Genomic DNA, 15,114 nt, shown 5'->3' on the forward strand with positions numbered 1-15,114 from the left:
TGCTGGTGCGGGATGTAGTGGCTGTAGAGGTAGTGCATGCAGGTGTGAGTGTAGACGAGACTGGGAGGGAGGAGGGAGACGAGGAGGAGGGGGACACAGTGGAGGCAGTGGATGTTGGTGTGTCTGTATGTGCGTGATGCTTGCGTGAGTGCCTGTGGGATGTGTGGTGCTTATGTGTGCCTGAGCTTCCCTTGTGTGGTGAGGTGTGTGCAGGCTGGTCTGATGGTGTGCTTGGGATAGGCAGAGGTACAGGGGATTGGGTCTGGGTGGAGGAAGTTGGAGGGGGGAGGCTTGACACAAGGACAATGGCTGCCATCAGTGCTGAGGCCAGAGTCTGAACGGTTCGCTGAAGGGCAGCCTGACCAGAATGAATGCCCTCCAGGAATGCATTTGTGTTTTGCAACTCCCTTTCTACACCCTGGATGGCATTCAAAATGGTAGACTGCCCAACAGTGAGGGACCTGAGGAGGTCAATGGCCTCCTCACTGAGGGCAGCAGAGGTGACAGGGGCAGGGGTTGAGGTGCCTGGGGCGAAAGTGATGCCCACCCTCCTGGGTGAGCGGGCACGTGGCGAAGGCTGAGGGGCTGCTGGGAGGAGCTCCCATCGGAGGACGATTCCGTGTCACTGGTTGCAGATCCTGTGACCGCTGTGGTTCTCCCCTCGTCCTCGGTCCCACTGGTGTATTCTGAGTCCATGGTGTGGGCCTCCATGGCCATGTGGGATGCAGCTCCCTCGTGCTCCGGTGCCACTGCACCTCCACCTGATGATGCTAATGCACACAAGAACAGGAAGACTGCAAAAAATGACATGTTGAGTGCATGCATTACCGCTACCGTTGGCGGACAAGACAGACACAGCAGCCCCCTGCACTACGTCGTGCTGTTGGGCACTACACTGCAATTCCTGGGAAATGGCCTACAAGGCTATGTACGACATCTGCATGACACAGGGGCATGAATACCTGTACTTGGCACTCTACAGAGGTGGGGTGGGGGACCACGGGGCCATGCCTTACGAAGGGGCCTAGCCTACGGAACTCGCCCTGGCCTAGGGAAACCCACAGCCCTCCTCCCCTATCCAGACCCCTCCACTGCACGCAATATCAGCAGAATAAGAGTGTACTCACCCCCTTGTGTCTGCTGTGATGCCCTCAAGCGCCCATCCAAATCAGGGTAGGCCACCGCCAGGATCCAGAACATCAGGGGCGTCATGGTTCGACGGGCACCCCTCCCACGTTGGGAGACTATCCCCAGCTGAGCCTCCGCCGTCTTCTTGCTCCAGCGGCGAATGTCCTCCCATCTCTTCCAGCAGTGGGTGCTCCGTCTGTGGTGGACCCCCAGGGTCCGGACGTCCTTGGCGATGGCACGCCAAATATCCTTCTTCTGGTGGGCGCTGACCTACACGAAATGTACAGGGGAAGAAGAGAAGACATTACCAACTGCGCCGTCAAAGTGAGTGACCCCCATCCCTACCCTTGCCATGTGGCACATGCACCCACGGTCTTTCATGCACGCAGAACTCTACCCCCTTCCTTCTTACAACCAGCCCTCTCCACACACGCATAGCCCATACAGCATGCTCCCTGTATACTTACCTGTTACCTGGAGGACCGTAGAGTAGCGTGTACTGGGGGAGGACCCCATTCACGAGCTTCTCCAACTTCTCTGCAGTGAAGGCAGGGACCCTTTCCCCAGACGCACGAGCCATTGTCTCTTCCAGACCGAGGTCACAGCAGCACTTGCAGTGTAGGTCCTCTCCTGTCGAAGATCAGGTATCGAGTGATTGAAGTGATAGAAAATGGCAGTCACGTCCGCGGCGGTGCGTACCATCACCTCCGGCGTACATCATCATTGGCTCCTGGGACCCATAGGGTCCAATTTAAACCAATGCAGCATTGCGTCGCGGTCTTCGACTGCCTACCGCGACGGTGTACTACGCCAGCGCTGTTACCTCACATCCCATTGTCCCGCTTTAGAGGTCAGGCAGCCGCCATTTCAGGGGCCCACATGGCCTAGTTACCAACTGCGTCACACATACCTAGGCCTACTCTCAACACACATACAGGCCTGAATTTGTGTATCAATCATGTTCTGTCTAGACTGTGGGTACATACCTCTGAGTTGTTTGAGTTTGTGCTCGCTGTTGTCCTTCATAGGCAGCGTCCGCTGGGACATGTGAGGAGATGGCGGAATCCTCCGGTGTACCGACCGCTGGTGGACCTGTCGACAATGGAGGAAAGAAATTTGATCATCACCTACAGGTTTGACCGTGCCACAATCCAGGAACTGTGTGCCCAGTTGGAGCCAGACCTGATGTCAGCAATCCGCCATCCCACAGGAATCCCCCTTCAAGTGCAGGTGCTGTCAGTGCTTTCCTTGCAAGTGGGTCATTTCAAACAACTGTGGCCATGGCATCAGGGATGTCCCAGCCTATGTTTTCCAACGTGTTGCCCAGAGTGTTGTCTGCCCTGCTAAAACACATGCAGAGCTACATCGTTTTCCCTCAGGTGGAGGACTTGCCTACAGTGAAAGGTGATTTCTATGACCTTGGACATATCCCCAACATCATAGGTGCTATTGATGGGACCCATGTGGCTTTGGTCCCCCCCCCCACAGGAGTGAACAGGTGTACAGGAACCGGAAGAGTTATCATTCCATGAATGTACAGATTGTATGTTTGGCAGACCAGTACATCTCCCATGTGAATGCCATGTTCCCTGGCTCAGTGCATGACGCCTAAATCATGCGGAATAGCAGCATCCCTTATGTGATGGGTCAACTACAGAGGCACCGGGTGTGGCTATTAGGTGACTCTGGTTACCCCAACCTGTCATGGCTACTGACCCCAGTGAGGAATCCCAGGACCAGGGCAGAGGAACGCTACAATGAGGCACATGGGCAAACTAGGAGGGTGATCGAACGCACCTTCGGCCTCCTGAAGGCGAGGTTTAGGTGCCTCCATATGACAGGTGGATCCCTATTCTACTCACCAAAGAAGGTGTGCCAGAGCATTGTGGCCTGCTGTATGCTTCATAACTTGGCTTTGCGACAATAGGTGCCTTTTCTGCAGGAGGATGGTCCAGATGGCGGTGTTGTGGCAGCTGTGGAGCCTGTGGACAGTGATGAGGAGGAAGCAGAGGAAGAAGACATTGACAACAGGGACTCAGTCATCCAGCAATATTTCCAGTGAGACACAGGTGAGAATACATTCATGCCTACTACAAGTACTTTTACACTTCTACCTCTCTCCTGTCTCTCGATTTCACCCAGTGTATGGTCACTGAGTTGTCACTTTCCCTTACGGTTTCACAGGTGTGGGTCCCACTGTGTATCATCTGCTTAGATTCCTCATGGACTAGAGCTGTGTGACAACGGTATGTTGACATTACTATTTCCTGGAAATTTTGTCACTGTAATTGCAAATACACTATATCGAAATCACAGACAGACTCCAGATCTTTTGCTGTTTTAGGTGTGTTTATTTACATAAAAATTATTGGAGGGGGAAGTTAAATGGTGAGGGGTGATGGCGGAGGAGTGTCCATGGCAGAGTCCAGTCTATTTGTCTCATAGGTGCATTGCCCATATGGGCATGGGAAGTGGAGCTGGGGCAGTTCAAATATGGACAGGGTGAGAAAGTGGGACAGTGGGTTGACAATCAGGGTGGTCTCATTTCTTGGCGGGGGCTTGGCATTGTGCTCTGTCTTGTTCCTGGATCTCAGGGACCGCTTGCGGGGTGGTTCTCCATCTGCAGGGGGTGGGGTGCTGGTGTGGTGGTCCTGTGGCGGTGCCTCCTGTTCACTAGCACCAGCGGAGGTGGTGGGCAGTTCATGGTCCATGCTAGTGTCAGGGGCCCCTTGGAGTGTCACAGTGTCCCTCCTGGTGTTGAGTATTTCCTTCAGCACCCCTACGATGGTGCCGAGGAGCTGATGGTTCTGAGTTCCTCCCTGAGTCCCAAATACTGTTCCTCCTGCATGCGCTGGGTCTCCTGAAACTTGGCCAGGACCGTTGCCATTGTGTCCTGGGAGTGGTGGTATGCTCCCATGATGGAGGAGAGGGCCTTGTGGAGAGTGGGTTCCCTGGGCCTGTCTGCCCCCTGTCGCACAGCAGCCCTCCCAGTTCCCCTGTGTTCCTGTGTCTCCGTCCCCTGGACCGTGTGCCCACTACCACTGCCCCCAGGTCCCTGTTGTTGTTGGGGTGGTGGGTTATCCTGGGTTCCCTGTAGTGGTGGACACACAGCTGATTGACGTGTCCTGGGGACGGAGGTATGGGCCCGCTGGGTGGGTGCTGGGCTGGTGTTACCACAGGGTGGAAGGTCTGTGGTGGCCTGTGCCTGTGTGAGGGGAACCGACTGTCCCGAGGCCCACGATGGTCCGGGCTGGTCATCTAGATCCAGGTGGACAGAGCTGCTGTCATCACTGTGGGTCTCTTCTGTGGGTGGGGTGGAGATGTCTGGACCCTCCTGTCTGTTGACGTTGGGTAGTGGTCCTGCAGGGGTGGAAAATCATGATTATTGCATCTGTGTGTGTCATGGTGTGCAATGGGTGGGTGACCGTGCACCTCAGTGCTGGCATTCCTGTGTGGGGGCTTGTGTGATGATGGTTTAGGGGGCTGTATGGGTATGTGCAGTGGACATGCTTTAGTGATGGGTGTCCATGCGTTGGTGTTGCATGCAGGGCTTGGTGTTGGGATGGGTGGTTTGTGATATTGGTACATTTGTGAGGAGTTGGAGTGCTGGGGGTGAGGGTGAGGGTGGGGGTATGTGCTGGCATGCAGGTAGGGGGGGGATGTAATAGTTAAGATTTGTCTTACCAGAGTCCATTCCTCCACCGACTCCTGCGAGGCCCTCAGGATGCAGAATCTCCAAGACCTGCTCCTCCCATGTTGTTAGTTGTGGGTGAGGAGGTGGGGGTCCGCCGCCAGTCCGCTGAACCGCCCGGTGGTGTCTTGAGACCACGGAACGCACCTTCCTGCGTAGGTCGTTCCACCTCTTCCTGATGTCATCCCGATTTCTTGGGTGTTGTCCCACTGCGTTCACCCTGTCAACTATTCTTCGCCATAGCTCCATCTTCCTTGCAATTGAGGTGTGCTGCACCCGTGCTCCAAATAGCTGTGGCTCTACCCAGACGATTTCCTCCACCATGACCCTGAGCTCCTCCTCCGAGAACCTGGGGTGTCTTTGCCGTGCCATGGGGAGGTGTGGGTGATGTGTGGGGTGGAGTATGTGGTGATAAGTGTGGTGATATGTAGTGGTGTATGGTGTTTTGTGCGTGGAAGTTGTGTGGGTGATGGTGTTGTGTGCCTGTGGATGCTGTTGTTCTTGCTGGTGCTCTCTCTCTGGCCTTCTTTCGGGATTTTGGTCGTAGGGGTTTGTGGGTGATGTGGGTGTGTGTTTTATATTGTATTGGGTGTGTGGGAGTGGTGTGTGTATGTGTATCAGGTGTGTGTAATTCGAATTGTCCAATGTGGCGGTGTTTTTTTTAGAAGTGTGCGTATTTTGAGCGCGGCGGTGTGTACCGCCAATGAAATACCGCGGTTGAAAGACCGCCGCGTGGATTCGTGGATCGTGATAGTGTGGGCGTATTTCTGTTGGCGTGACGGTGGAGGATTTGTTTTCGCCAGTTTATCACTGACCTTTGGTGTGGGTGTCTGTATTTTGTCAGATTCCGAGCTGTGGGTCATAATAGCTGTGGCGGAATTCCGCTGCCGCGGCGGTGTGTTGGCGGTCTTCTGCACGGCGGTAAGCGGCTTTTTCTGCCAATGTTGCAATGACCCCCAATGTCTCATCAATGAAGAAATTGGCTATCACTTGCCGGTTTGGAGCGTTACATGACGAACTGCTAAGAGATCAAATAGTGATGAGAGCGTCTAATGAACACATTCAGGAACAATTATGGGCGAAGGGAGAAAGATCACTCCAGGAAGTAATTGATATTGTGAAAAGAGCTGAGTTGACAGAAAGGTGTGCAAAAGCTGTTTTGAAGGATGGAAATGACAAAAACACGTAACAGATAGTAGCGAAAGTGAATGGCATTAAGTACCCAACTCATGTTTTAACCAAGAAGAGGTATGGAGATCAAACTGCACCGGAAGAGAGAAGTAACCAATTTAATACTGCAAGGAAAAAATGCTATAGATGCGGTAGTGCAAATCATTTGGCAAATGATAAAAGATGCCCAGGAAGGAATTTGAAGTGAGGGAAGTGTGGTGTTATAGGTCACTTCCAGAAAGTTTGCCAGAAAAAATCAGAAGGAAAAATAAAAATGGTACACCAAGAAGAAGATGGTCAAACGAGCTCCTCTGATGACACTGATCTGAATATGTGTGTTTTAAGTGTAAATGATGAATGCATATTATATGGGGACACTAGTAGTAATATGAAACAAAAGAAACCTATATGTGATGTGTGTATCGGTGGTATTAATGTCTCGTTTGTGGCAAATTCAGGTTCACCGTATACCATTATTAATAAGAAAATGTGGGAAAGAAAATTGGAACATTAGGTGAAGAGTAATTTGGAACGGCCAGATGTATCTCTCAAAACATTTACGGGTGAACCAATTAAAATTATTGGCTACAAAATACTGAATTTTGAGTTTAAAGACAGGATGAACAAGGGGAATTATATTTTTCAGCTACTGGGCCATTGGTTTTGGGGTGGATTTATCAGGGCAAACTGGGCATAACCTTAGATCCTAATAGTTCAGAACCAGTTATGACAATACATTCTAAAGAAGCATGGGGAGAACATGTTCAAAAAGAATTTACCGCAATTTTCACAAGCGGCATAGGAAAGCTAAAGGGTTTTTGCCATGAGATACAATTAAAGCAGGATGCCAAACCATGTACTGTATACACAAAGTAAGGAACATACCTTTTGCACTTAAAGAAGATGTAAAGAAGCAGTTAGAAGAGTTGTTAAGGGATGACATCATTGAGAGAGTGGAATCATCGGAGTGGGTGTCACCTTTGGTCGTAGTGAGGAAACCTAATGGAAAACTGAGATTGTGTGTTGACTTGCGCCAACTTAACAACAACATACTAATTGACCAGTTTCCATTACCTAGAATTAATGAAATGTTGGCACTCACGAAAGGTGTAAAGTGGTTTTCAACTATTGATCTTTCTGCTGCTTACCATCAAGTTCGCTTACACCCCGATAGCAGGAAATATACTACATTTGTAACACCTTTTGGGTGTTATAGATACAAAAGAGTACTGTTTGGTTTGGCATCGGCAGCTGCGATGTTTCAAAGACTAATGTATGAACTTATCAAAGGTATAGAGAATTTGTTGGTATTTCAAGATGACATATAAGTGATGGGGAAAGATAGAGCTGATCATGATAGAAAGATTTTACAAGTGTTGTGTATTTTAAAAGAGAAGGGCTTGACAGCAGAGTTAAGCAAGTGTAAATTTGCGCAGGAACAAGTAACCTACTTAGGGAATGTAATCTCTAGAGAAGGAATTAAACCGAAAAGAGAGTTATTAGAGGCAATCAAGGATGCACCTACTCCAAAAAACAAGGATGAAGTGAGGGCATTTTTAGGTTTGGCGGAATTTTACGCTAAGTTTGTGAAAACATTTTAATCTCACACTTATGAACTGAGACAACTACTTAAGGTGAAAAATATATTTGAATGGTCCGCCCATCATCAGGAGAGATTGGAATGTCTCAAAAATAAGTTGTGTAGTGCTCCTCCCCTACAGGGTTTTGATCCAGATTTATTAAGCATAATTACTACGGATGCTAGTTGTAGAGGGGTAGGTGCAGGACTTACACAAAAGGAGGAGAGTGGTAAGGAAGTGACCATTGCTTTTGCTTCCCGCTCTCTAACAGCTGCGGAAGAAAAGTACTCGGATATAGAGCGACAAGCACTGGCATGTGCATGTGGTCTAGAGCATTTTAGACAATACGTGTGGGGGAAAAGAGTTATATTGCGCAGTGACCACAAACCCTTAATCAAAGTCTTATCTACAAAGGGGTTATACAATGCTTCCCCAAGATTGGCTCGTAAATCAATAAGAATGTTTGATTTCAATTACCAAGTACAGTATGTGCCGGGGATAAAAAATGTGGTTGCAGATTTTTTAAGTAGGTTACCTTTACCATCTAGTGTTTCAGGAGAAAACATTAGTAATGATTTTCTGGTAGCAAATAAAGCAGAAGAATTCCCAAGTATAACAAAGGAAGAGTGGTACAGTTCACAAAGTAATGATGAGTTGCAAAGCAAGTTAAGTAAAATGATTTTGGAAGGATGGCCTTGCAAAAAGGATATTGAGGTAGTCTTATTGCCTTATTGGGAAGTGAGAAATGAATTATCAATGGAAGAGGGGTTGAATATGAGAAATGGGAGATTGATTCCACCTGAGACATTGCGGGAAAAGCTCCTAGAAGTGTGTCATCAAGGGCATTTAGGAATTTCTAAAACTAAACGGAGGATCAAAAACTGGTATTGGTGGCCAGGGTGTGATCTGGATATTGAGAGGAAATTCAGGAATTGTATGGAATGTGAAAATTCTGACAAGACTCAAATTACTCTTAAACCTCCACTTCATCCATTGAAAAGCCCTGATATGCCATGGGAAAGACTAGGTGTGGCTATTGTAGGGCCCATTCGGGAACATGAAGAACCAGTATATGCTATTGTTTTAATTGATCATTTCACTAAAAGGCCAGACTTGGAAATTATACAGAATGCCAACACCAACAGCATAATTACGTTTTTGGATAGAATTTTCATTAGAGAAGGTTTACCTAAATGTATTATAAGTGACAATGGAGCACATTTCACAGCAGTGAAATTTAAAGACTATCTGAGGAGGAATGGTATCACACATAAGACCACATCAGTGTACCATCCAGCAGGGAATGGGGCTGTTGAACGTTTTAATCGGGTGGTCAAAGGTATTATTCAATTGACAAATAATAATAACCTAATGTGGAAGAAGGAATTGTATAAAATGTTGTGAGCATACAGAATTACATCTCTGGAGAGTACAGGGTCAAGTCCATTTGAACTAATGAGGAGTAGAACAGCAATGTCCAAGGGCAATATTGGATGGATGCGGATGCTGAGGAGGAGTGATTGGTCACCTGATATAGTCAAAGGGAAACTTATCATATCACAAACTGTATGCAAGAAATATTATGACTTGAAGCATAAATGTAAACCAGTGCATCTGGAAATTGGTGATGTGGTGAAGGTAAAGAAATGCAGTCTATTGGGCAAAGATCAGAGTCGGTTTTCTCAGCCTATGACAATGCAGAATTTCTTTTGTAACTCTGCAATGTTGAATGACAGAAAAGTTTAGCATTTGTCATCTTTATCCTTATGTAGGAAAAATTGTAAAGGCGAGGGTAAATTGGAGAGTATTGGACCCATGAATGCCAAGAGACCGAATTATGAATGGTTGAATGAGGAGAACGAGTCACAAGGAAAACTGTCAGATGATTCAAGCAGAACCACTAGAATGGATACATCAGGAAGTGGAAGTGAGGATGTTTTTCGGAAGGAAAACCATGTGGATTCACAAGGAGGGGAAGATACTGGAAATAGTAACAAAGCAAGTAAAGTGGGGCGGTTTGTGTTTAGACCCAAGAAGTTTAATGATTATATATGCAAATGAGGATTGCTGGCTGGCTTAAGACCTATTTTTCACATAGTGAAATAGTATGGTTATAGATGATTTAAGTGTACCAGCTAAAAACTTGGAAATGTATATTTTGTAACGTTTATGTTGTGTTTAAGATTTTAGTATTCAATAGAACATCATATTGTTATGGTTTATAATGCTATAGGAAGGGGGATGTGTTGTGATGGAACTCACTCGTGCAGCGTGATGTGCGCGTTCAGCCCATTGCACTGCACGAGAACAGCGCTCTCGAGTGAGAACGTTGAGGGGAGGCGCCGCCAACGATTGGTCTGGCTCTAATATTTAGGTCCGACTGACTCTCTCGGTCTCATATATATTTTGACTCCTCGTTCCATAAGCGGAGACGTCCGTGGGGCTGAGGATTTCCGCCACCGCGGGATAGGCATCCTATTACTTAGTGGTTGGTTGTTCAAGCTTGAACTTTGAAAGGAAATACCCCGTTATTGGTGTGCCTTCTCTACCCAGGTGCTGTTTTTCTCTAGATGGCGAATCCGGTAGTGGTGCAAGTAGCGCTTCATATGTGACACCCGCTCACAGGACATCTGATAGCACATGGCCTGACGGTCCAGGGGGGTCCGGTCACTTTTGTGGTGGACGCCCATGCAGCCTATAGAACAGAACTTTTTTATTCTTGGGTCGTATTTCCAGCAGTTGATGGGGGTACAAACACTTTTCACGAATACACTGTTGCGAATGTCCCTGGACAATAAAGGGCTTATGCATACTTAGAGATACCTTTATCTTATCAAGAACACCATAATTGGCTTGATGGCGCCTTCCCACACACAGTAGCACAAGTTAGGTTAGGTCCACTGAGTAATGATGGTCCTACCTGGCCTTTATTGGCTACATATACACCTCATCCTGCGGCTGCTCAATTGACAGTGGTTGAAGTTCGTCGTTTATATACAGACTTAACGGCTACATATAGACGATTAGTTCAGTTTGTCATGCAGACACTAAATACAAATCCAGCGCGTTCTGCTCCGGCGCACCCACAGGCGGTGGTTCCGGGTATCAATCCGGCCACTGTACACTCAGTTATGGGTAAGGTACCGGCTAAATGTGAGGAAACTCCATTTTGGCTGGCGCAAAAAATGTATACGCTGGAAGCAGTGTTTCCCCATACGGGACCTCAGGATAAACATAGAATATTGACGATGTGTTTGCCGTATGGGATGCTTCCTCCGGTGGACCTTTGTAATACCTGGGGCACGGTGTTTGCCGCGCTCTACACTACAGCACACGGTACACCGACATTAGCTAATTTACCGGAAGTGCTTAAACAAATTCAAGATGAATATGGGGCTGCCCCTGCCTTAGATTTGGGCATGCAGTTAATGGGCAATTTTGCCGCAGTTTCTTCTATTATTTTGAGTAATCTCAAGGGAGAGGCATTAGCACTAGCAGTGCGAATGCGTCTTCGGGACGTTCCACAGATTAATCAGGAGCGGGAACTTCCGAGAATAATAGCAGAGAAGCGAGAGGCAGGAGGCTTTCTTTCTCCAATATGTGTGTGCTTTGAGTTCAAATAAAATTAATGCAATACAACAATCATATCATAAATAAACTTCCAACATTACATTTTGAGCAATTCTGAGATACATTGCAGTACTTATAACCTACAGGTGACAAATGAACTTAGATGTAAATTTCACACGAAGTCCTGTAAACTAATTGGTCTTCTCTTCTCACATTGAGGTCTGATCACACCATCTTCTTATGACTTATTAGCCACACAAATTGAATGTTCATTGTGCAAGCACGACTGGTCCTTAGTAAGTAAACTTACAAGGGGATGCGTATAGGCCGATTAACCTTTTGGATTGCATGGAGTATCCTAGCTATGTAGTAATCGATGAACATTAATTATCAACGTAATCAATCAACAACCACTAAGAGAATCATTAAGCATGAGACAATATATCAACATTTCATGAATAATCACAACTCAATTATATGTTTGTCAATTTTAGTTCCCTATTAGTTACAATACTAAGTCATCAGGTTAGATCAAACTTTATTCAATCAACTCAGAATTAGTTTATTAAGGACCACCAATAACATAATCTAACCAGAACTTGAGAAAACATATGCTCGAATGCTTCAGCATAAGCCAACAAAGATGAATATAACAGCATTAATAGCAGAGTTCAGCAATCAGTCCGTCAATCATTTGTCACTGTCAACGTCACCCAAAGGACCGTTACCTAGCCCAGATTAGCATTTAGCATGTGGCACTTCATGCAAAAACAATTTAGAAAATGTGAATTTGGAAAACATCTAGCTAAGAGAAAAACCATTGAACAACGCAGTCGGTACCTAGAAAGAAAGGCATAAAAGTTAATCAGTCACATTGTCATAGCTACCTATCCACAAAATGGATCAGCAACAAAGTCAGTCTTCGTCCTCAGGTCATCAATCGATCAGCAACGCATCAGGCTCTCAAGAGCATGAGCCTAATGACAGAATCTCGAACCGTGTCTCTTGACGTCATCAATTCCCCCCTCACATCTGCCTCAATTCTCCTGCATCTGAAGTTTTAGCCCCTTGTCATGACTTTTTATTAGAGTTTTTCAGTCCATCCTCCTAATTCCTAATTGGGCAGTCAATTGGCAGATATGACTCTAACCTATAATATTAATTTGACAAATCTATAAGTTCTAATATTTCTCCATCCCCAATTAGTTGATTGGTTCGCTGTACGATGCCCTCATCATCCGGCTCGTCAGGTATCGAAAATGTTGCATCTTCTTCTCCAGTCAGTGCTTCTATTGTTCAAATCCTGGGAAAGTACATCAAGTCTGTCTTACATCAAACTTGTTACATTTCCTAGTCCCTCATCTCCTGTTCGTCGGTATACTGCAGAAAATTCTAGCTAAGCAGATTTTATTAACGTATGCAGTTCAGGGACAGTTCAATGCACCAGCTTCTCTGCAGTGCGCTAGAAATTCAGCTTTTGTATGAGGCCTGGAAAAACTAGGCCACAACTTCGGCTAAGTTAATTCTGCAAATTAATGCAAAACATAGGTTATACATCTTAATATGACATATTACTACATTATTCTTATACATTTTCATTACTTCACGCATTTCTTAGCTCTGTTAGTACAAGTTTGTATAAGTGTCTGACATACCTTGTGGGCACATTTTCAAACATGCACATTAACTTTTTTCACTACAATTAATTTCTCTGTGTACTTTTGTAAAAAATAACATATAAGCATTTATTAATAATTTCTATTTAGAATATCTGCATCAACAATTGTGTCCATAGTTGAATGTCACTACCCTGTTAAGGTTCCAGATCTTATGATCATCAGTCCTTAACCTTACACGTTTGACTAAACTTGGAGATTCTCTTATCTTTTCCTGAAGATTTGCTTTTTATCCAATCCCCCACTCACACCACCATTTCCTTTACTGCCTTCCTTTTGGTATACAATTCCTTTCTTCTCATTTTCTTCCTTTTGTTCTCTTTCTCTCAACCCTTCCACATCACCTACTTGATTATCAATGTTTCTCCTCTTCTCATTCTCCTATGGGAATTCTAGCTCATAATTCCATTTATGATGTGTTAGTAGCAGAACCCCACATCATCACGTGATTAAAGAATCTTTATGTAGCCACATAATCCCTTTAGCTGGGATTCTAAAGATCACAGAAGGTTTGCTCTGATCCACTTTCACGCACACAATGCACCACCACTACAATGTAGTGGTACCATAAAAGCTTGATGAATCTTGGAAACCTTAGTGAAACATCTTAAGTTTGCTTCAAAGTTTAATTGCCTCCGCTGGAAACAAACTGAAGATGTGGTTTCTTTTTGATGAGGATAATTTAGGGCTCATACATGTCCTCCAGAAGCTATAACTCATCACCAGTGATGCGGCTCTGATCCCAATAACGAGTCCTCACAAGGGCAGCCACTGTCCAGGCACTTATTTGTTAATTTGACTGCTACAGAAGGAAACAGAAACTTACAGCAGAACAGCTTGACACCAACTGACTCTGTAGGAACACTGTTAAAGTTACAATATAGTATGATGTATGTATGGTTCCATTGTAACTAGGTGACAATGACAGCCCAGGGTGGAAACTTTCTGGGAGCTTGATCAGAGCATATGGTTAGCACAGCACAGTGATAAAGCAATATAAGTTGATATAATTCAAAAGTAAATAAACTTAAGAACGACTGCTTTCAATAAAACCACAAAGTGTGACTATTTTCCTCTTTTCAAAGTAGTAAGGGAAACTGGACTCAAACAGGCCAGCTGAAGTGAAGAAATATCTAAGGGAATCCAGGCAGGAAGGCTCCAAGGTTCCTTGGAACCCTGCACAATACATTCTAATCCAACCCGTCACTACAGTCCACTCTGTAAAGGGAGACTGCAAGTCCATCACAGGATAGAGTCACTTTTCAGACTTTCATCTCCCCGTAGCACAACATCTAAATCCTGAGATGAAATGCAGAGAAGATTATGGCCCTCATTACGACCCTGGCGGTATAGAACCGCCAGGGCCGCGGGACGCGGTGGCACCGCCGACAGGCCGGCGGTGCCCCGCGGGGCATTCTGACCGCGGCGGCTTAGCCGCGGTCAGTAAAGGGAAACCGGCGGTCTCCCGCCGGTTTCCCGCTGCCCCCAGGAATCCTCCAAGCCGGCGCAGCTTGCTGCGCCGGCTTGGGGATTCCGACTCCCCCTCCCGCCATCCAGTTCCTGGCGGTTCTCCCGCCGGGAACCGGATGGCGGGAGGGGGAGTCTCGGGGCCCCTGGGGGCCCCTGCAGTGCCCATGCCAATGGCATGGGCACTGCAGGGGCCCCCGTAAGAGGGCCCCTACAAGTATTTCACTGTCTGCTTGGCAGACAGTGAAATACGCGACGGGTGCAAATGCACCCGTCGCACCTTCCCACTCCGCCGGCTCGATTACGAGCCGGCATCCTCGTGGGAAGGTCGTTTTCCCCTGGGCTGGCGGGCGGCCTTTTGGCGGCCGCCCGCCAGCCCAGGGGAAAACTTGAAATACCCGCCGCGGTCTTTTGACCGCGGCGCGGTATTTTGGATGGCGGAATTCTGGCGGGCGGCCTCCGCCGCCCGCCAGAATCAGAATGAGGGCCTATATGTCTGTCTTCTTCGCAGGCAGGTTAGGCAGAAACTTCCTTCTTCTGACTCTTCTCCTGCCCTGGAGTGTTCTGAAAAGCGGGTGGCAGGCTTCGATTTTAATCCTGAGCAATAATCAGTGATTGGTAAAATTCCTCGCCCAGCCTCCGCGGAATTTCCGCTGCTCAGATCTCCCAGTTTTGCAGACATTCGGATTTGGCTGTCTGTGAACTATAAAATATTTTTTTGTTCACAGTGGCTGAAGTCAGTTTTTGCTATTTAGCAACTCTAGTTCACTTTAGGGTCCTGTTGAAATCAGGCACCGTTCCTTGTGACTAATCTGCTAACATGTTTCCACTT

Source organism: Pleurodeles waltl, chromosome 4_1, assembly GCF_031143425.1.
Source record: "Pleurodeles waltl isolate 20211129_DDA chromosome 4_1, aPleWal1.hap1.20221129, whole genome shotgun sequence".
Classification (NCBI taxonomy): domain Eukaryota; kingdom Metazoa; phylum Chordata; class Amphibia; order Caudata; family Salamandridae; genus Pleurodeles; species Pleurodeles waltl.